We start from the raw sequence: 19,343 nt of genomic DNA on the forward strand, positions 1-19,343 counted from the left end.
GGCATCTGGAACTAGGGGGGCATGGTTTCAAAATAAGGCACCTCCTATTTAAGACTGAATCTCTCAGAGGGTATTTAACCTTTGGAATTTTCTACCCCAGATAGCATGGGGATTCAGCACACTGAACGTATTGAAGGCTGATTTAGACCAGTTTTTACAAGGAAGTCAAGGGTTATGGGGGACAGGAAAGAAAGTAGAACTAAAGCCACAATCAGATCAGCCATGACCTCATTGAATGATGGAGCAAGCTCGAGGGGTTAAATGGCCCCTCCGTCTCCTATTTCTTATGTCTTTATGTCCTGTATTAATGGAACATCAGTCCAGAATAAATATCCTTAAATGAGATATGGAAAGGAGGGAAACATTCAGAAAAGACAATTGAGAAATATAATTCCGGGGAGTCTTTTGCCAGTTGATAACCTATATGTAAAAGATCCTTAAACTCTTTAAATTTATTCAGATCATTCTATCGAGGCAACATGGCTTCAAAATAGTGATGTACAATATGAAATATCATAGTTTTTTTGTATAATATTATATCAAATCAGACAAAAATAATTCTGCAATATTTATCAGTTTTGTAATCATTCAAACTATTCTGTGTGAAGAACTTACCAAAAACATTGCCATACTTTGATGCCCTTGTCATACTCTCAGTGAAGCCTGAAAGCATTTGCACACACTTGGAGTGGCTCTATAACTGTTAACACACTTTCCAGCGGCGTCTGCAAGCCCCAGTGACCCCTTCCAAATATTGATATGCCTCTGGGAACACTCTGCAAATAGTTGATTCACCTCCAAAGAGCTTTAGCAAATGTTGTCTCACTCTGATGCTCAACTTAATGACAAAAAGAGGGTCCAGTTCACCAAGGAAAATTGTTGCTGCCAGTTTTTTTTATTTTAACGTACAACAAAAAAACAATAAAGTATTAATTCAACAAATACAGATGTCAGATGAGTTAATTGATCCTTCACAGACTAAACAGAGTCCAGGGGTGACTATAAATACATGCTTAGGTATTTGGCTCTTTCCTCATTATGAAAAGGCAAATTAATTATGAAAATAATAGAAAAAACAATTGGACGTGAAGCAAATATACTTCAACAGATTGGCGAGCAAATGTATGACAAGGTGCAGGAATGATACATCAAAAGATATGAGCGGGAATTTCATAATATAGAGTTAGGCAAAGGGGTGAATGTATGACAATATATTTTGAGATTGGTTTGATGGACCAACTGGTTTTTTACCACCCATCAATTTTGTATGTTGCATGTTCTGCCGATGTTGTGCTGGATTTGAGGGCATAAGATTGCATGTTAGGGTTTAACAACCTGCTAACATTGATGTAAGAATTTATCTGATTGCTGGGTTTAGAAAATCAGTCAGATTCTTGCAGAATGGTGCTGATTGTCCTGTTCTTGTAGTTGGAGATGGTGGATTGCCTGAATGCAGAGACGACTGGAAAATCGGGTGGAGTGGAATGCTTTAAAAGAATCCGAGAGATTATTTTGGCTATTATCTGAATTGGGAAGGAAAAATTGGGTAGAGTCTCTTAAGAGCCTGTGCTCCTCACTTAATTTCCCTGTACTAATGTGCCAAAGTGACTCAATAGCTGCCAATGCAGGGAAGATTTGCAAGTTATGATTTATGATTTCAGTAGGAAAACCAAATAGAGGATGATTTCACCAATGAGAATAGAATGTTGTTACACAAGTCAAACAGATAAATGCTGACCCATTTGCCTTGCTGTCCCAGGAAGGATGCTCATCTTAAATTAACCAGAACATGTGCTACAATAAAGGCCCTCAAAATTCAGCATTGGCGGTTGTATAGTATCATTCCAAAGGTAAAGGTTGCTCTGTGGAGTACATGCAAGAATCTTCTATTCTTTGGAAACAAATTTGCAATTTTGCTATACAGTATACATCCCCCACCCACCTGCACAGTGCATAACATTGTAGGAAACATGTAACTTATATAAGGAGAAATGTGAATTTAGGTTGACTTTTTGGGACATGTTTTATCCATAAGATATTTCTTAGTGTTTATTTCTGGTTTTAATAGGATTATATAACATCTTGGAGCAAATATGCAGATAAGCAGACCAAAGCTCGATGCCAAAATGGCAAAGATCTCAACAGCCACAGTGTATTTTCCAGGAGAACTGACATAGGCTGGGATAAAGGTCAACCAAACTGCACAGAAAATCAGCATGCTAAAGGTGAAGAACTTGGCCTCATTGAAATTACCTGGCAGCTTTCGAGCTAAGAATGCAAGAACAAAGCTCATGCAGGACAGAAAGCCGATATAACCCAACACACAGCAGAATGCTTTCACTGAGCCCAAATCACACTCAAAAATAATCTTCTCTTTGTAATATTTGATCTGCTTTACTGGAAATGGTGAGGACACAAGAAGACAGACAACACAGATTACAACTTGGACAAGCGTGCAGAGAAGGACGCTGAAGATTTGCTGCAGAGTCCCAAACCATTTCATCATGTTATTGTTAGGAAATGTGGCTTTAAACGCCATCAGTACAACCAGGGTTTTGGCCAGCACACACGAGATGCAGAGAACAAGACTGACCCCAAACAGTGTGTGCCTCAGCATGCAGGACCACACTGATGGTTGGCCAATAAAGGTCAGCGAGCACAGGAAACACAACATCAATGAGAACAGAAGAAGGAAACTGAGTTCGGAATTGTTGGCTCGAACGATCGGAGTCTTCCTGTAATACCAGAGGACCCCTGCAACAGACACTGTGTTGGCCGTTCCAAGCAAGGACATAGTCATCAGTATGATTCCCATTGCCTCTTTAAATGAGAGGAACTCAATTTCTTTAGGGAGGCATTCATTCCTTCGTGGATTGGGCCAGTCTTCCAGCGCACATGGGATACAGTTTAGTGAATCTAAGAAAATTGATAAAAAAGATTTAGAAACAGCTTGCAATCCACGACAACATTAGTTTACACACGTTTAAACATTTTCCTTATTTTTCTTTCTTGGATTTATTTCAGTCCAATGGAATAATTTGAGTCTATTTTAATTAGTTTTAACAAGTGTGTGACATCAATGCTGGGAAATACAATATGTTTCCTTTTTGAGCACTCAATTCCAGCATCAGGTCGTCCCAGGTCAGGTACAGTACACAATAAAGCTCCCTTTGTCCTGATCCTATGCCTATTATGTACTCCATCGTATTGCAAAGAAACACATTGCCTTTTCTGTGTTTGTGACATCTCTGAGTGATATTGCTATTGTGCTGTCAGTTTGAGCTAATTTAGGGAAGGGTGTGCTGGACAGCAGACACAGGTCCGCTAGGAAAATGTCTCATACTCTGACCAAGTGAAAAAGATATTATCCAAGCCCAGACTTGATTCAAAACCTGGTGTAAAATAATATTATTCTGTACACTACATTATATTACTTAAAATAGAATTGGATTTGTAATTGAAGTATAAGAATATTGAAGGATATAGTGACAAGGATAGAAGGATGGTATTTGAACAGTTAGCTTCACTTGAATCTCCCAAGTTACTATTCACAATGTGTGAGCATGGGCTATGACTATAGGTGAGATAACCGACTGAATCTAAGCTGGCACTCAAAAGGCATCCTATGTGAGAACTTCTGACGTGGGTGGCTGGGTTGTGATTTTGACCAGGAGTGCTTACCAGTTGTCTCTTTCTTAGTCTTAATGTACTGAAGCTAACAGTAGCATCCATGCTGCTGTCCTGGCTGTGATGAACTAACTCAACAAGTCAACCTCTAGGCCTCTCTAGCCTGTATGAGTCAGTGCCATGCAGCATTGCACTGCATTTATCCATTGTGTCATAGTTGGAAGTGAAGTATTGTAGTATGCAGAAGGAGGACATTTGGCTTGTGTTGGCTCTTTGAAAAAATTATTCAGTTAACTGCTCCCTTGCTCGCTTCCCAAAACCTTGCAGATTTTTCTTTTCCCCTATGTATCTAATTCCATCATGAAAGTTACTATTGAATCTGCTTCTACCAGCCTTGCAGTTAGGGCATGCCAGGTCATAACAATTCATTGCAAAATAAGCATTCTCTCATCTCCCCTCTTATCCAATGAGCTGAAGCGAAGAATTCTTTTCAAGCCTAACCATAGTAACATAAAATCATAAGATAAATATATGTACCTGTTTCATTACTAATTTCACCATCAGCACATGGTAGACAGTCAAAGCAGCAGATCTGTTCCCCATTTTGAACTGCTTTCCTTGTTCCAGGGGGGCAACTTTTACTGCACAATGACTCTGGGACCTGACATATTAACGAGAAAGAACAAGGTGTGTGTGTAATTTCATAACGAGGAGCCGAGTAAATTCTAGCAATTGTGTGGGGAGATTTCCTCTGGTTGCAGTCTGTTGCTGACATTGTAGGATATGTTTGCTGTGCCTGGCGAAATAAAAAAATGCACTATGATTTCACTGGGAGTAGAGATCAGATGAAATGCTCCCACTATAGCCACTACTGGGTGGAATTTCTGTTCTGGACACGGTTGTGAAATTACCCCCAGAATGTGTTTAAAATTGCCCTATTGGGATACACTTCAAGTTCCTGGTAAAATTGTACAATCGGAAATGGAAAATCATCCATCAACCAGTGCAACTGGGCAACACGATAGAATGTAATGGTATTTATTTACCTTTCACATAAAATAAGTAAGTTTTGATTATTTGTCCAGTCCTGCAAGTAACCTGATTTAAAATAACTGAAAATGACTCTCAAAAACTAGGCTGAACCATTAAGTGGTTTTGTTGGCGTACATTAGTCAGTTTCTAGGCAAATTGCTTCTTTTTTGTTAAGCATAAACATTCAAAATATACTTGCTGCCGCCTGTGCACCCAAGAAACAGGACACAATTTAAAGACCTTCCCAAACCGACACAATTTACGGAGACTTGTAATTTCAACCTGGGAACATGGTCAGTTTTGTGGGCAGAGCCTTATTTCATTTGAATTGAATCATTAATCGGCATAAAAATATGTGGAAAACACTAGCGTAAATAGCTTTGGGTGCAACTCATTAGCTTTCAAATTTTTCAAATTTTGCAATAATTTGGCTGATCTTGCACAGATTATGTTGGTATAACCAGCCAACATTACCAACACAGAAGAACCACAGCAGATTTTCTACAAGGTGATTACAAAAGTCAGTAAGTGTCATTCGTATTTTTTGCAATGATTCATTCTAGATATTAAACGCATATGATGATAAGCATTGGAGGTGATCGAATTGCTTGCACTTACATCTCATCGAGAAATTGTCCAACAGGTTTTTAGAGTTAGTTTATTCAAGGTACCTGAAGGTTCTACAAGTTTAATTTGTGGAGCCAGTAGAATGAAAATGACTGCTGCTGGTGGAAAACATACTTCGGATCCCAGATCTGATGAAAATCATATATTTACTCTGTATATCGATAATGATGATAACAAGCTTTCAAAATAGACAAATATGTGCAGTGATTTACCTCAGCCTTTCCACCAGTCCAGATGATAGTCTTTTCATTTAGCACAAGATCTTGGCCTGAATCTGTAGCTGAATCAAAACGTCTCACGTGCACAAATTTGACAGTCATCTTCATTCTTCTGCCAGTTCACAACATCGTATGTTGCAACAATGTCACCATTCTCAGCAAAATAGTTCTCTTCTCCCGATTTATTGGCATATCTCACTTCTTTCAAGTAATGTAAGAGCTTAGTGAAAATTTAGAGGTTATGACATCTGTCAACATCATTAAAGTACTACCCAACAAAGTAATCATAAATTATCAGTTTTACTTTGCATAGTAGATTCATTATTTCAAATTTCATCTTTATTGATATAACTTTGCAGTGACAGAGGGGGGTTCTCGGGATGCTACACAAAATGGGTGATAGCAAATCAACAGCCCATCTGACACCTCACACAATGGGTGGAATTTAAGGTGTGTGATGGGGCTCCCACCCACCAGTAGGAGAGCTTCTCTTTGAGAGGCCCGACACAACTATCAGGCAATCAAGCACTACTTGGGCATTGTAGGTCTTACCATGCAATAAACTCCAAAACAGGGCAGAAATCCTGCTTCCAAGAGTTATTGGAAAACCAGGGGCTGGCAGCTCCCGAGTGCCAGCAGTGCCACCAGGTATCGTGAGAACTGCTGGCACAACGTTCAGGCCTACCTTGAGGATCAATACTACATCCCAAGATAGAGGTGAGTGTGGGAGGGATTGGGTTGCAGGAGGGGTCACCAGCAAATGTCGGGAGGGGAATTGGAAGCAAGGGTGGGGTGGGGGACTTTCAGCATGTCCACCACCGGCACCCCTCCCCCCCATTCCGAACTCATCTCTGTGGGCGTTAAATTCTGTCCAATTTTTCTTTTACATTGACTTCGATGTGTGGGACTACAAACATTTTGGCATTTCTGTTAACTAAATGACAAACTAATTTGGCTTTAGTAACAGGTAAAGACCATTAGACCCATCTGACCAGTCATTAAAAAGCAAGCAAATTTGGATTGTGCCCCCTTCCCTTTACATGGGAGTCAAAGGAAAGGTGGTTGAGTCTTGGAGCGAGAAGACACAGGGCACTCTCCTTGATGGTGGCAAGGCTCTGGATTTTCCAGCCTCACGATGCAAAGCAATACATGCCTAGCAACCCTATTCAAGTGAGGTGCCCTGTTGATAACCCTGAAATCTCTGGCTGGGTCAGGATTTGAGGGCATCAGCATCTATGATCCCAGTATAATTGCCTGAAGGTTAGGGGAAGATGGTGAAGCAGTGGTAAAGCCACTTGAATACTAATCCAGAGGCCCAGGCTAATGGTCTGAGTACATGGGTTCAAATCCCACCAAGGCAGCTGGGGGAATTTAAATGAAGAAACCTGGAATTGAAAGCTAGTCTTAGTAGTGGTGACCATGGCAGCTACTATTGATTGTTGTAAAAACTCATCAAGTTCACTAATGCCCTTTAGGGAAGGAAATATGCCATACTTATTTGCTCTGGTCTACATGTGACTCCACACCCACAGTATTGTGGTTGGCTCTGAACTGGCCTCATAAGTCACTCAATTTAAAGGTAATTAGGGATGGACAACAAATGTTGGCCCTGGCAGTGGCACCCACATCCCATGGAAGAATAAAGGAAAAAAAGTTATTGCTTGCTGATTTCCTGCCTTAATTTATCTTCTCTTTCTCTCTGTCTCTTTTGAAACTCAATGTTGACATGATCCATGAACCTATAACACAGTTGAACTATATAGATTTTAAATTGTTTTGCAATTCCTAAAATACTTTACCTGCCAAGGTTGGAAGTTGAAGATGTTGGCGCAAATCTGATTATCAAAGGGGCCCTTACCATTTTCACATGAATGTGAATTGTGAAGAGAATGAGCTGTCATATACACTGCAGGAGCAGCAACCTCATGAAGAAGGGGCAGCAGAGACTCCCGCACACACTGCCCAGAGCGACAGCGAGCCATGGCTGGTCAGTGCCTAGCAACAACCAGGGTCTATCTATAGACACCGCCTGCCATTCCTGCAGATGACTGAGATCCAGTGTTGCTGGCAACCGCGCATGTCTCAGGACCTGGTCGGTCACATTTGCCACTTACTGCAGGACTTGGCACCAAGGGACATGGAGGGCATCCAGTGCCAGTGGCTGTGAAAATGACCACAGCACTCAATTTCTATGCCAGTGGCTCCTTTCAGGGCTCCACAGGTGACCTCTGTGGGATTTCACAAGCCGTCACCCACAAACACATCCATGAAGTCACGGATGCCATCTTCTTGAGGGCACACAACTTTGTGCATTTAGCCCAGGACCGGGACAGCCAGGATGCAAGGACCATTAGATTCGCCCGGATCTTGGGATTCGCACAGGTGCAGGGTGCAATCCACTGCACCCATGTGGCGCTCAGGCCTCCGTCACTGCACACAGTGGACTAGGTCACCGCAAGGGATTTCACTCACTGAATGTGTAGCTGGTGTGCGACCACCAGGAACACATCCTACAGGCATGGTTTCCAAGGAGTATGCATGACGCTCACACCCTCAGTCGGTCACAGATCCCTGGAGTCTTCCAAGCTCCACAGAAGCTGCAGGGATTACTCCTCAGGGACAAGGGCTACCCGCAGAAGTTGTGGATGATGACACCCGGCAATGTGGAAAATTGCCCAGGTACATCCTGTACTGAAAAAGCAGGACAAATCCAACCTGGCCAATTACTGCCCCATCAGTCTACTCTCGATCATCAGTAAAGTGATGAAATGGGGCATCAACAGTGCTATCAAGTGGCACTTGCTTCTCAATAACCTGCTCACTGACCCCTAGTTTGGGTTCCGCCAGGGTCACTCAGCTTCTGATCTCATTACAGCCTTAGTTCAAACATGGACAAAAAAGCTGAGCTCCCGAGGTAAGGTGAGAATGACTGCTCTTGACATCAAGACAACATTTGACCAAATGTGGTATTAAAGAGCCCTAGCAAAACTGGAATCAATGGGAGTCAGGGGATAAACTGTCTGCGATTGTTGTGGTTCTGGCTGTTGGCAGTCAATCATCTCAATTCCAGGACATCACTGAAGGAATTCCTCAGGGTAGTGTCCCAGGCCCAGCCATCTTCAGCTGCTTCGTCAATGGCCTCCCTTCCATCATAAGGTCAGAAGTGGGGATGTTCATTGAGGATTGCACAATATTCAGCACCATTCGTGGCTCCTCAGATACTGAAGCAGTCCACGTCCAAATGCAGCAAGACCTGGACAATATTCAGGCTTGGACTGACAAATGGCAAGTAACATTTGTGCCACACAAGTTCCAGGCAATGACCATCTCCAACAAGAGAGAATCTAACTATTGCCCGTTGGCATTCAATGGCATTACCATCGCCAAATCCCCCACTATCAACATACAGCCATTTACCATTGACCAGAGACTGAACTGGACTAGCCATATAAATACTGAGGCTACAAGAGCAGGTCAGAGGCCAGGGATCCACTGCCGAGTAACTCACATCCTGACTCCCCAAAGCCTGTCCACCATCTACAAGACACAAGTCATTAGTGTGATGGAATACTCTCCACTTGCCTGGATGAGTGTAGCTCCAGCAACACTCAAGAAGCTTGACACCATCCAGGACAAGGCACCCCATTTAGTTGGCACCACATCCACAAATATTCACTTCCTCCATCACCAACGAACAGTGGCAGCAGTCGACAAGACTGCATTGCAGGAACTCACCAAGGTTCCTTAGACAGCAACTTCCAAAATCATGACCAGTACCATCTAGAAGGACAAGGGCAGCAGGTAGATGGGAACACCATCACCTGGAAGTTCCCTTCCAAGTCATTCACCATCCTGACTTGGAAATATAACACCATTCCTTCACTGTCGCTGGGTCAAAATCCTGGAACCCCTTCCCTAACAGCACTGTGGGTGTACCTACACCACATGGACTGCAACGGTTCAAGAAAGCAGCTCACCACAATCTTCTCAAGGGCAATTAGGGATGAGCAATAAATCCTGGCCCAGCCAGCGAAGCCCACATCCTTTGAAAGAAAAAATTTTAAAAATGCAACATTTAAGGAAGAATAGAGAGCACACCCAAAATTCTGGACAGCATTCCTTCTGCAAAGGCCAACAAAAACAAACTAACTTCTCATTCAATAACTGATGCTGCTTTTGGGATGTTGCTGGGAGCAAAACTGCCTGCAAATTTATCAACAATGACTACACGTTAAAATTAATTGCTTGGATGTGAAGTGCTTTGAGTGTCCTAAAGTCATGAAATCAAGTTCCTTTGTCCTTTCTTTCATGAACAGTGGTCTGAAGTTCATTTGCATCATCATGGGCTCACCATTGGAATATTGAAAGGCATCATTGTTCTTGCTACTACCAAAGATTGTGTTGACCCTGAGTCGCCGACAATCACAGGGATGGAAGAAGTTCCCTCACAGTCGTAATTGGAGATATCGTCATATGGTCCACTGGCCAATGTTAATGCAGCCCTCAGTGAATGAGCTGGTGTAGTACAGGTATCATAAATATTATAACCTAATGTTATATTTGGCAGGAGCACTGGGTCTTTGTTTATTTCCTGTAATGTAAAGATCATTGTCTGCATCCAGCGAAAAGACCTAGAATTGAAACTGAAAAAAACTGGTTAGTTGCTGTTTTATAAAATCAGAGCTTAGGAGGTTTTACATATCACGTGACATACCAAAAAAAGTCATATATAAATAATGCACCATCATGAATTTGATTGGAAAATAAATGATTTAACTGCAGCCTGCCAGACAATGAAAAATATCAATGGCTACTAAAAAGATTAATATTATAACCATCAAAATTGGTTATATTAATAGTGTTAGCTTAGCTTAGTGAATAAGGCTCTAACCTTGGAATCAGAAGATTATGGGCTGGATTTCATGGGACATCATCATCTGCATCCCTCCGACGAAAAGATTCAGAGACCCCGCCCATTATCCCAAAGTCTGCCCTGAAGCAATTTAAAAAAATTCATTCATGGGATATGGGCTTCGCTGGCTGGGCCAGCATTTATTGCCCATCTCTAGTTGCCCCTGAGAAGGTGGTGGTGAACTGCCTTCTTGAACTGCCGCAGTCCATGTGGTGTAGGTAGATCCACAGTGCTGTTAGGATGAGATTTCTAGGATTTTGACCCAGCAACAGGGAAGGAATGGCAGTATATTTCCAAGTCAGGATGGTGAGTGACTAGGAGGGAAACTTCCAGGAGGTGGTGTTTCCATCTATCTGCTGCCCTTGTCCTTCTAGATGGTAGTGGTCATGGGTTTGGAGCCTTGATGAATTCCTGCAGTGCATCTTGTAGATGGTACACACTGTTGCTACTGTGTGTCGGTGGTGGAGCGAGTGAATTTTTGTGGATGTGATGCCAATCAAGTGGACTACTTTGTCCTGTAGAGGGTCCAGCTTCTTGAGTGTTGTGGGAGCTGCACTCATCCACGCAAGTGGTAAGTATTCCATCACACTCCGGACTTGAGTCTTGTAGATGGTGGGCAGGCTTTGGGGAGTCAGGAGGTGAGTTACTTGCCACTGGATCCCTGGGCTCTGACCTGCTCTTGTAGCCACAGTGTTTATATGGCTAGTCCAGTTCAGTTTCTGGTCAATGGTAACTCGCCGGATGTTGATAGTGGGGGATTCAGAGATGGTAATGCCATTGAATGCCATGAGATGATGGTTAGATTCTCTCTTGTTGGAGATGGTCATTGCCTGGCAGTTGTATGGCATCAGTGTTATTTGCCATTTGTCAGTCCAAGCCTGAATATTGTCCAGGTCTTGCTGCATTTGGACATGGACTGCTTCAGTATCTGAGGAGCCACGAATGGTGCTGAATATTGTGCAATCATCAATGAACATCCCCACTTCTGACCTTTTGATGGAAGGAAGGCCATTGATGAAGCAGCTGAAGGTGGTTGGGCCTGCGACACTACCCTGAGTGACTCCTGCAGTGATGTCCTGGAGCTGAGATGACTGACATCCAACAACCACAATTATCTTCCTTGGTGCTAGGTATGACTCCAGCCAATGGAGAGCTTTCCCCCTGACTCTTATTGACTCCAGTTTTGATAGGGCTCCTTGATGCCACACTCTGTCAAATGCTGCCTTGATGTCAAGGGCAGTCACTCTCACCTCACCTCAGGAGTTCAGCTCTTTTGTCCATGTTTGAACCAAGGCTCTAACGAGATCAGGAGCTGAGTGGCCCTGGCAGAACCCAAACTGGGCTTCAGTGAGCAGGCTATTGCAAAACAAGTGCTGCTTGATAGCACTGTTGATGACCCCTTCCATTACTTTACCGATGGTGGAGAGTAGACTGATGGGACGGTAATTGGCTTGGTTGGATCTGTCCTGCTTTTTGAGTAATGGGCATACCTGGGCAATTTTCCACATAGTCGGTAGATTCCAGTGTTGTAGCTGTACTGGAACAGCTTGGCTAGGGGTGCGGCAAGTTCTGGAGCACAAGTCTTCAGTACAATTGCCGGAATGTTGTCAGGGCCCATGGCCTTTGCAGTATCCAATGCTTTCAGCCGTTTCTTGATATCATGGAGAGTGAATTGAATTAGCTGAAGACTGGCATCTGTGCTGCTGGGGACCTCTGGAGGAGGTCGAGATGGATCATCCACTCAGCACTTCTGGCTGAACATTGTTGAGAATGCTTCAGCCTTATCTTTTGCATTGATGTACTGGGCTCCTCCTCCAGTGAATTGTTTAATTGTCCACCACCATTCATGACTGGATGTGGCAGGACTGCAGAGCTTAGATCTGATCCGTTGGTTGTGGGATTGCTTAGCTCTGTCTATCACTTGCTGCTTATGCTGTTTGGCATGCAAGTAGTCTTGTTTTATAGCTTCAGCAGGTTTACACCTCATTTTTAGGTATGCCTGGTGCTGCTCCTGACATGCCCTCCTGCACTCTTCATTGAACCAGGGTTGATCCCCTGGCTTGATGGTAATGGTAGAGTGGGGAATATGCCAGACCATGAGGTTACAGGTTGTGTTTGAGTACAATTCTGCTGCTGCTGATGGTCCACAGTGCCTCATGGATGCTCAGTCTTGAGTTGCCACATCTGTTCGAAATCTATCCCATTTAGTACGGTGGTAGTGCCACATAACACGATGGAGGGTATCCTCGAGCTTGTTAAGCACAAGATTGATACTGATGTAAAAAAATTAATTACAATAAAGTGTAAAGAGCAGGGATACTAGAGTAATTAATTAATAAATTAAATAAAATACGATAGTGATGGTGGGATGGGTGATGTGTTGCTGCTGGACTCCAAGTCGATCCAAGCGAACACGTCTGCAGTAAATGTTTGCAGCTTGAGGAACTTTGGATTTGATTTGAGGAGCTGGAGTCTGAGCTGCAGACATTACGTCACATCAGGGAGGGGGAAAGTTACCTGGACACTTCGCTGCAAGAGGTGGTCACACCCCTTAGATTAGGTCATTCACATTTGGTCTGTGATCAGGGACAGGAGGGTGTGACTGCAGGTGAAGCAGGTATGGGGACCCAAGAGGTTGCATTCGAGGAGACTTGGCCACTGCAAATGCCCAACAGTTACAAGGTTCTTGCAAGCCGTGTGGACAAGAGTGGGGATTGCAGGGAGGATTAGCGATCTGACCCAGGCACTGTGGTACAGGGAGCTATTCAAGTGCAGGGAGGAAATAGGAGCATAGTAGCGGTAGGGGACGGTATAGTTAGGGGGATAGATACTGTTTTCTGCAGCCGTGAGCATGAGTCCTGAAGACTGTGTTGCCTGCCCGGTGCCAGGGTTAAGGACATCTCCTCAGGGCTAGAGAGGAATTTGGAGTAGGAGGGGAGGGATTCAATTGTTGCCGTCCATGCTGAAAGAATTTGAACAGTTAGGAGCTAAATTAAAAAGCAGAACTTCCAAGGTAATAATCTTAACATTACTGCCTAAGCGATGGGCAAACTGGCATGGGGTAAATAAAGTCAAGAAGTTAAACGTGTGGCTCAAAGATTGGCGTGGGAGGAATGGGTTTCAGTTCATGGGGCACTGGCACCAGTACTGGGGTAGAAGGGAGCTGTTCTGGTGAGACGGGCTTCACTTGAACTGTGCTGGGACCAGCGTCCTGGTGAATCGAATAACTAGGGCTGGAGAGAGGGCTTTAAACTAAATAGAGGGGGGAGGGTTCTGGAGAGGGGAAATGTAGGCTTACAATAGCAGGGCAGCTATTTAGATAATAACACCTGGAGTGGGACAGGAAGGGACAGAGTGTACAAACATAAAAAAAGCAGCAGATAGGACCAAAGGGGGAAAAATGGTAAAAAGGGAAAATTAATGGCTCTTTAATTAAAAACACATGAGATTTGGAGCAAAATAAATGAATCAATGGCACAAATAGAGGTTAATGGCTACGATCTTATAGCCATTATGGAGACATGATTACAAGGAGATCAAAGCTGGAAACTAAATATTCAGGGGTACATGACTTTTTGAAAAGACAGGCAGGAAGGAAAGGGTGGTGGGGTAGCTTTGTTAGTATAAGATGGATTAAGTATGATAGCAAGAAATGGTCTTGGATCGGAAGTTGTGATATCCATATGGGTGGAGGTAAGAAATAACAAAGGGAAGAAGACACGTGGGAGTAGTCTATAGGCCCCCTAACAGTAGCTATATTGTAGGACAGAGAATGAATCAGGAGGTAATGAGGGCACGTAAAAAAGGCACTAGATTAATCCTGGGTGTCTTTAATCTTCATGTAGATTGGGAAAATCAAATTGGCAGAGGTAGCCAAGAGCAACAATTCATAGACTGTATTCGGAACAGTTTCCTAGAACAATATGTTGTGGATCCAACCAGGGATCTGGCTATTTTGGATCTGGTGATGTGTAAGGAGACAGGTTTAATAAATGATCACAGAGTAAAAGATCCCCTTGGAAACAGTGACCATGACATGGTTGAACTTGGCATTCAGTGTGGGAGTGAGAAACCTGGGTTGGAAACAACTGTGCTAAACTTAAATAAGGATAATTACAAAGGAATGAGAGCAAAGTTGGCTGGAGTGGACTGGGAAAGGAGTTTAGCAGAAAAGACGGTTGATGAATAATGGCAGACGTTGAAGAAAATAGCTCAGGACTCACAACAAAGTTATACCCCAGTGAGAAAGAAGGATTCTAGGAAGGGGATAAGCCAACCATGATTAGCCTAGGAAGTTAAGGATAGTATCAAATTGAAAGAAAAAATATACAATGTGGCAAAGATTGCAAAAACCAGAGGATTGGGAAAGTTTTAAAAACCAACAAAAGATGACCAAAAAAATTAAAGAGCAAGAAAATAACTTTGAGGGTAAACTAGCAAGTGATATAAAAACAGACAGTAAAAGCTTCTTTAAATATGTAAAAAGGAAGAGAGAGGCCAAAGTGAACATAGGCCCTTTAGAGAATGAGGCTGGGGAAATAATAATGGGAAACCAGGAAATGGCAGAGGAATTGAATAAATACTTTGCATCAGCTTTCATGGTAGAAGACACTGATAGCATTCCAAAAATACTAAATAATCAAGGGGCAAAATTGGGGTGAGAAAATAAATACAATAGCCATCACTAGAGAAAAAGTACTAGGGAAACTAATGGGGATAAAGGCCAATAAATCCCCTGGACCTGATGGGTTGCATCCTAGGGTATTAAAAGAAGTAGCTACTGAGATAGTGGATGCACTGGTAGTAATCTTCCAAGAATCCTTAGATTCTGGAAAAGTCCCAGAAGATTGGAAACTGCCAATGTAACACCCTTATTCAAAAAGGGTAGGGGACAAAAACAGGTAACTATAGGCCAGTTAGCTTAACAACTGTCAATGTGAAAATGTTAGAGTATAATTTGGAAATACATAATATAATCCAACAGAGTCAGCATGGCTTCATGAAGGGGAAATTGTGCCTGACAAACTTATTAGAATCCTTTGAGGAGGTAATAAGCAGGATAGATAAAGGCGAACCAGTAGATGTAATATATTTGGATTTCCAAAAGACATTCCATAAGCTACCCCACATAAGGCTACTTAATACGATAAGAGCCCATTATGTTGGGGGTGGTATATTCGCATGGATAGAGGATTGGCTAACTAATAGAAGACAGAGAGTTGGGATACAGGGGGTATTTTCAGGATGGTAACCTGTAAATAGTGGAGTGCTGCAGGGATCAGGGATCACTTATTTACAACATATATTAATGTCTTGGATGAGAGAAGTGAATGTACTATCACCAAGTTTGCAGATGACACAAAATAGTTGGGGGGGGTGGGGGGCAAGTGGGGAGGATGGCACAAAGACTCTACAGAGGAAAACAGACAGGTTAAGTGGATGGGCAAAAACTTGGCAGATAGAATATAACGTTGGAAAATGTGAGGTTATGCACTTTGGCAGGAAGAATAGAGGAGCTGAATATTATTTGAATGGAGAAAGACTGCAGAAGGCTGCAGCACAGAGAGATATGGAGGTCCTTGTGCATGAATCCCAAAAAGCTAGCATACAAGTTCAGCAGGTAATAGGGAAGGCAAATGGGATGTTGGCCTTTATATCAAAGGGAATGGAGTATTAAAAGAGGAAAGTCTTGCTAAAACTATACAAGGCACTAGTTAGACCATACCTAGAATACTGTGAACAGTTTTTGTCCCCATTTCTAAGGAAAGATATACTGGCATTGGAGGCAGTCCAATTAATCCCGGGTATGGAGGGGTTTTCTTATGAAGAGAGGTTGAGTAGGTTGTGCCTGTACTCAGTTTAGAAGAATGAGAGGTGACCTTATTGAAACATGTCAGATTCTTAGGGGGCTTGACAGGGTAGATGCTGAGAGGGTTGTTTCCCCTTGTGGGTGAGTCTAGGACCAGAGGGTTTTATCTCAGTGTAAGGGTTCGTGCATTTAAGACAGCGATAAGGGGAAATTTCTTCTCTCTGAGGGTAATGAATCTGTGGAATTCTCTACCACAGAGGGCTGTAGAGGTTGGGCCGTTAGGCAGATTTTTAATCAGTAAGGGAATCAAGGATTATTGGGACAAGGCAGGAAAGTGGAGTTGAGGATTATCAGATCATTGAATGGTGGAGCAAACTCTATGGGCTGAATGGCCTACTTCTGCTCCTACGTCATATGGTCTTATGATCCTTATCTGAGTACAGCCTGCGCAGCTGAAGCTGCCGGACTGCTCGCATGTTGTGTCCTCCCTCTGCTGTGGCTAAAATAGCGAAGGGTGTTGGGTGAAGCCCTTAAGTGGCCATTAATTGACTATTTAAGGACCTCACTAGGCCCAAGGGTTGGCTGGCTATCTGATATCTCCCCCCCCACCCACCACACCCCATAATCACCCTGTTCCCCTGTAAAATTTCAGACAGTTCAGGGTGGGCGGGAAGGACTTCAAACCAGCACTATGCTTGTTCCATTACCATCTTACTTGGCCTTGCATCATCATGACTTTCTTTGTCATTTAATCATCCCTGCCCTCCATCCTAATACAGACCTTCTCTATTTGTCCTTTTCCTGGCCCATTTTCATTGGCTCTGAACTTTCTTAAAAGTTGTTAATCTGTTACAGCCTCCAGGTCCAAAGAAAGGTCATCACCCTGAAATGTTAACTCTGTTACACTCTCCGTAGACTGACCTGCTGAGTGTTTCCAACAATTTCTTTTGTTATTTCTCTTCATGTGAGCCTTGTGACATCTGGAAATTAGACGATATATTTGCATCAAAGTAAAGATGAAATTGGCCCACATCGTTGAACTCCTGGCAATATAACTAGCTTGTAAAGAATGAGTAAATGTCAAACTCGTGCTGATAAAGTAAAGCCCTCCGCTACTTTATTTTATAGTAATAAGTGAAATATAAGCTGTTATCTAAATTCATTTCCCAGTAGATAGCTATGTACAGCTTAAGATAGCTTAATATTCAGCACTAATTGGCACTAATTTGTTAATGCCTGCTTAGAGACAACAAGATAAAAAAAAATCTCGCTGGCTGAGGGCTCATTCATCTCCTGAGGCAGTGCAGTGATCTTGTCGGCGTTGTTTAAGGAGCATTATATTCCACTCAGCCGGATCTTTCAGTTCATAGATGCAATTGCAGAGGTCATAAAGGAGGAGAATGTTTTAGTTAATAAGCTCACCATGGCAAAAGTAAATCTAAGTTACAGCATAATAATAAAGCCTGAAAGATAAAGATGCAATACTTAATTCAAAAACATAGTGGAATAATTTTCCTTTGGGCGTGGGCAATAAACTGGCTTTGCCTTTCCAAACTTAATTGCTTTTGCTTACATGATCTGAACACTTTACTCTGAAACATTAAAATTCTGCAAAACGGTTGGTGGGCTGTGAAATCCAACTTGTGCAAAGGTACAAAGTGGGTGGAATCGCATCCAACCGCCTGCTATAAAAGTAACAGTTTCGCAGTGTAGTCACAGTTGTAAAGTAGGGCAGAAGGTCGGAGGAATGGGGTGGAAAAATGGTCCTTTAACTGTTAGTTTGTTAAGCTCTAGATACATTCATTTTTCCTCAGAAACTTAAATGAAAACACTTTCTGGTCAACCTGTTTCACAACAATATTAGGAGTGCAAAAACATTTAAATGAGCTGACCACATGCTAAGTTTGCCCAGTAAATACCACTGGACAATCAGTTGGATATTTTTCACAAATGCACGTGGACCATGAGACTATGCTTAAAGAATGGAGAAAATTTTCCTTTATCTGGTATTCAACATTATTGTAATGATAATGCCAAGTGCTCTGAGATTCTTGGGATTATATTTATCAAGTTAATGCATTCTCATGCATTATTGGTTATTTCATTACAGTGGTATATTACTAAGTGTTTTAATTATATTATCACAAAGTTATAGAAATTTTGCATGTTGGTGCCTGTAGTTTTTCTACCTACTCACCAGAGCTACCCATCCTCATCACATTCCCATGCTCTTGCATCTTAATATTTTCTTCTACATTTGGCGATTAGCCCAACTTTAACAACTACATGCAGTAAAATTTCATATCCTAATAGCTGTGAGAAAATAAAAACTTTCTAACCACTTGCTCTTAATGCATATTTTTATTAAATGTTTATCTACACTGTAAAAATTAAGAATTACTTTGCAGTTTATGTTAATTTAAAGAGCGTTAATGATTTTAGCCCTGCATGAAAACATTCACTGTAATCATTTGAGGTTTTTTCCCATGTAAAAATAATATAAGCCATCTTCATATTCCGACTTACCCTTGACAGATTGGTGGTGATGGTTCTGTACTGAAAGACAGGTTTGGTTGAATTTTTCTAAAATGAATAGGAAACAAGCCAGTCAGAACAACATCCCTTTTCATAGAAACTCCAGAAAGGTTGAATTTCCATTGATGTATGCACATTGGCTCAAATGTCCCAGCAGTAGTAGACACCAGAAGAAACAAACTCAAATACAACAGGAAACACATTCCCATATTTATTTTGCAGCAATTGTGACTCTCTGTTCCTTTCCATCCCTATTTATACACTCTCAGCAGATTAGTTAGTGTCAAGTGAATAAATGGGTGATTAAACGTTACAAGCAAATCCATCTGAATAACTCAGCACTGCCCAAATCATTAAAGCCTTCATCCCACCTGAGAATACATATTACCTGAAGAATGCACATTGTTATAATTTATATCTCCATGGGTAAAGGCAATGGGAACTTATCTTTACTTCTGAGTCTTAATATATTATAAAATAAGAGATAGAAAGCCCTGCCCTCCCTGCAGAAAGCTCAGTTGGTTTACACAATGTACAGGTTAATCATGAAGGCAGAGACCCTAGATTGGATCTGTGCTGAATT

The 19,343-nt window shown here is 42.2% G+C and overlaps 1 pseudogene; it reads right to left on the minus strand.

Annotated features, from left to right (window-relative positions):
• Positions 1-1,999: 1,999 nt before the first annotated feature.
• On the minus strand, positions 2,000-18,873 carry LOC121275246 (annotated as a pseudogene).
• Between the last annotated feature and the right edge of the window lie 470 nt (positions 18,874-19,343).

Source organism: Carcharodon carcharias, chromosome 2, assembly GCF_017639515.1.
Source record: "Carcharodon carcharias isolate sCarCar2 chromosome 2, sCarCar2.pri, whole genome shotgun sequence".
Lineage (NCBI taxonomy): Eukaryota > Metazoa > Chordata > Chondrichthyes > Lamniformes > Lamnidae > Carcharodon > Carcharodon carcharias.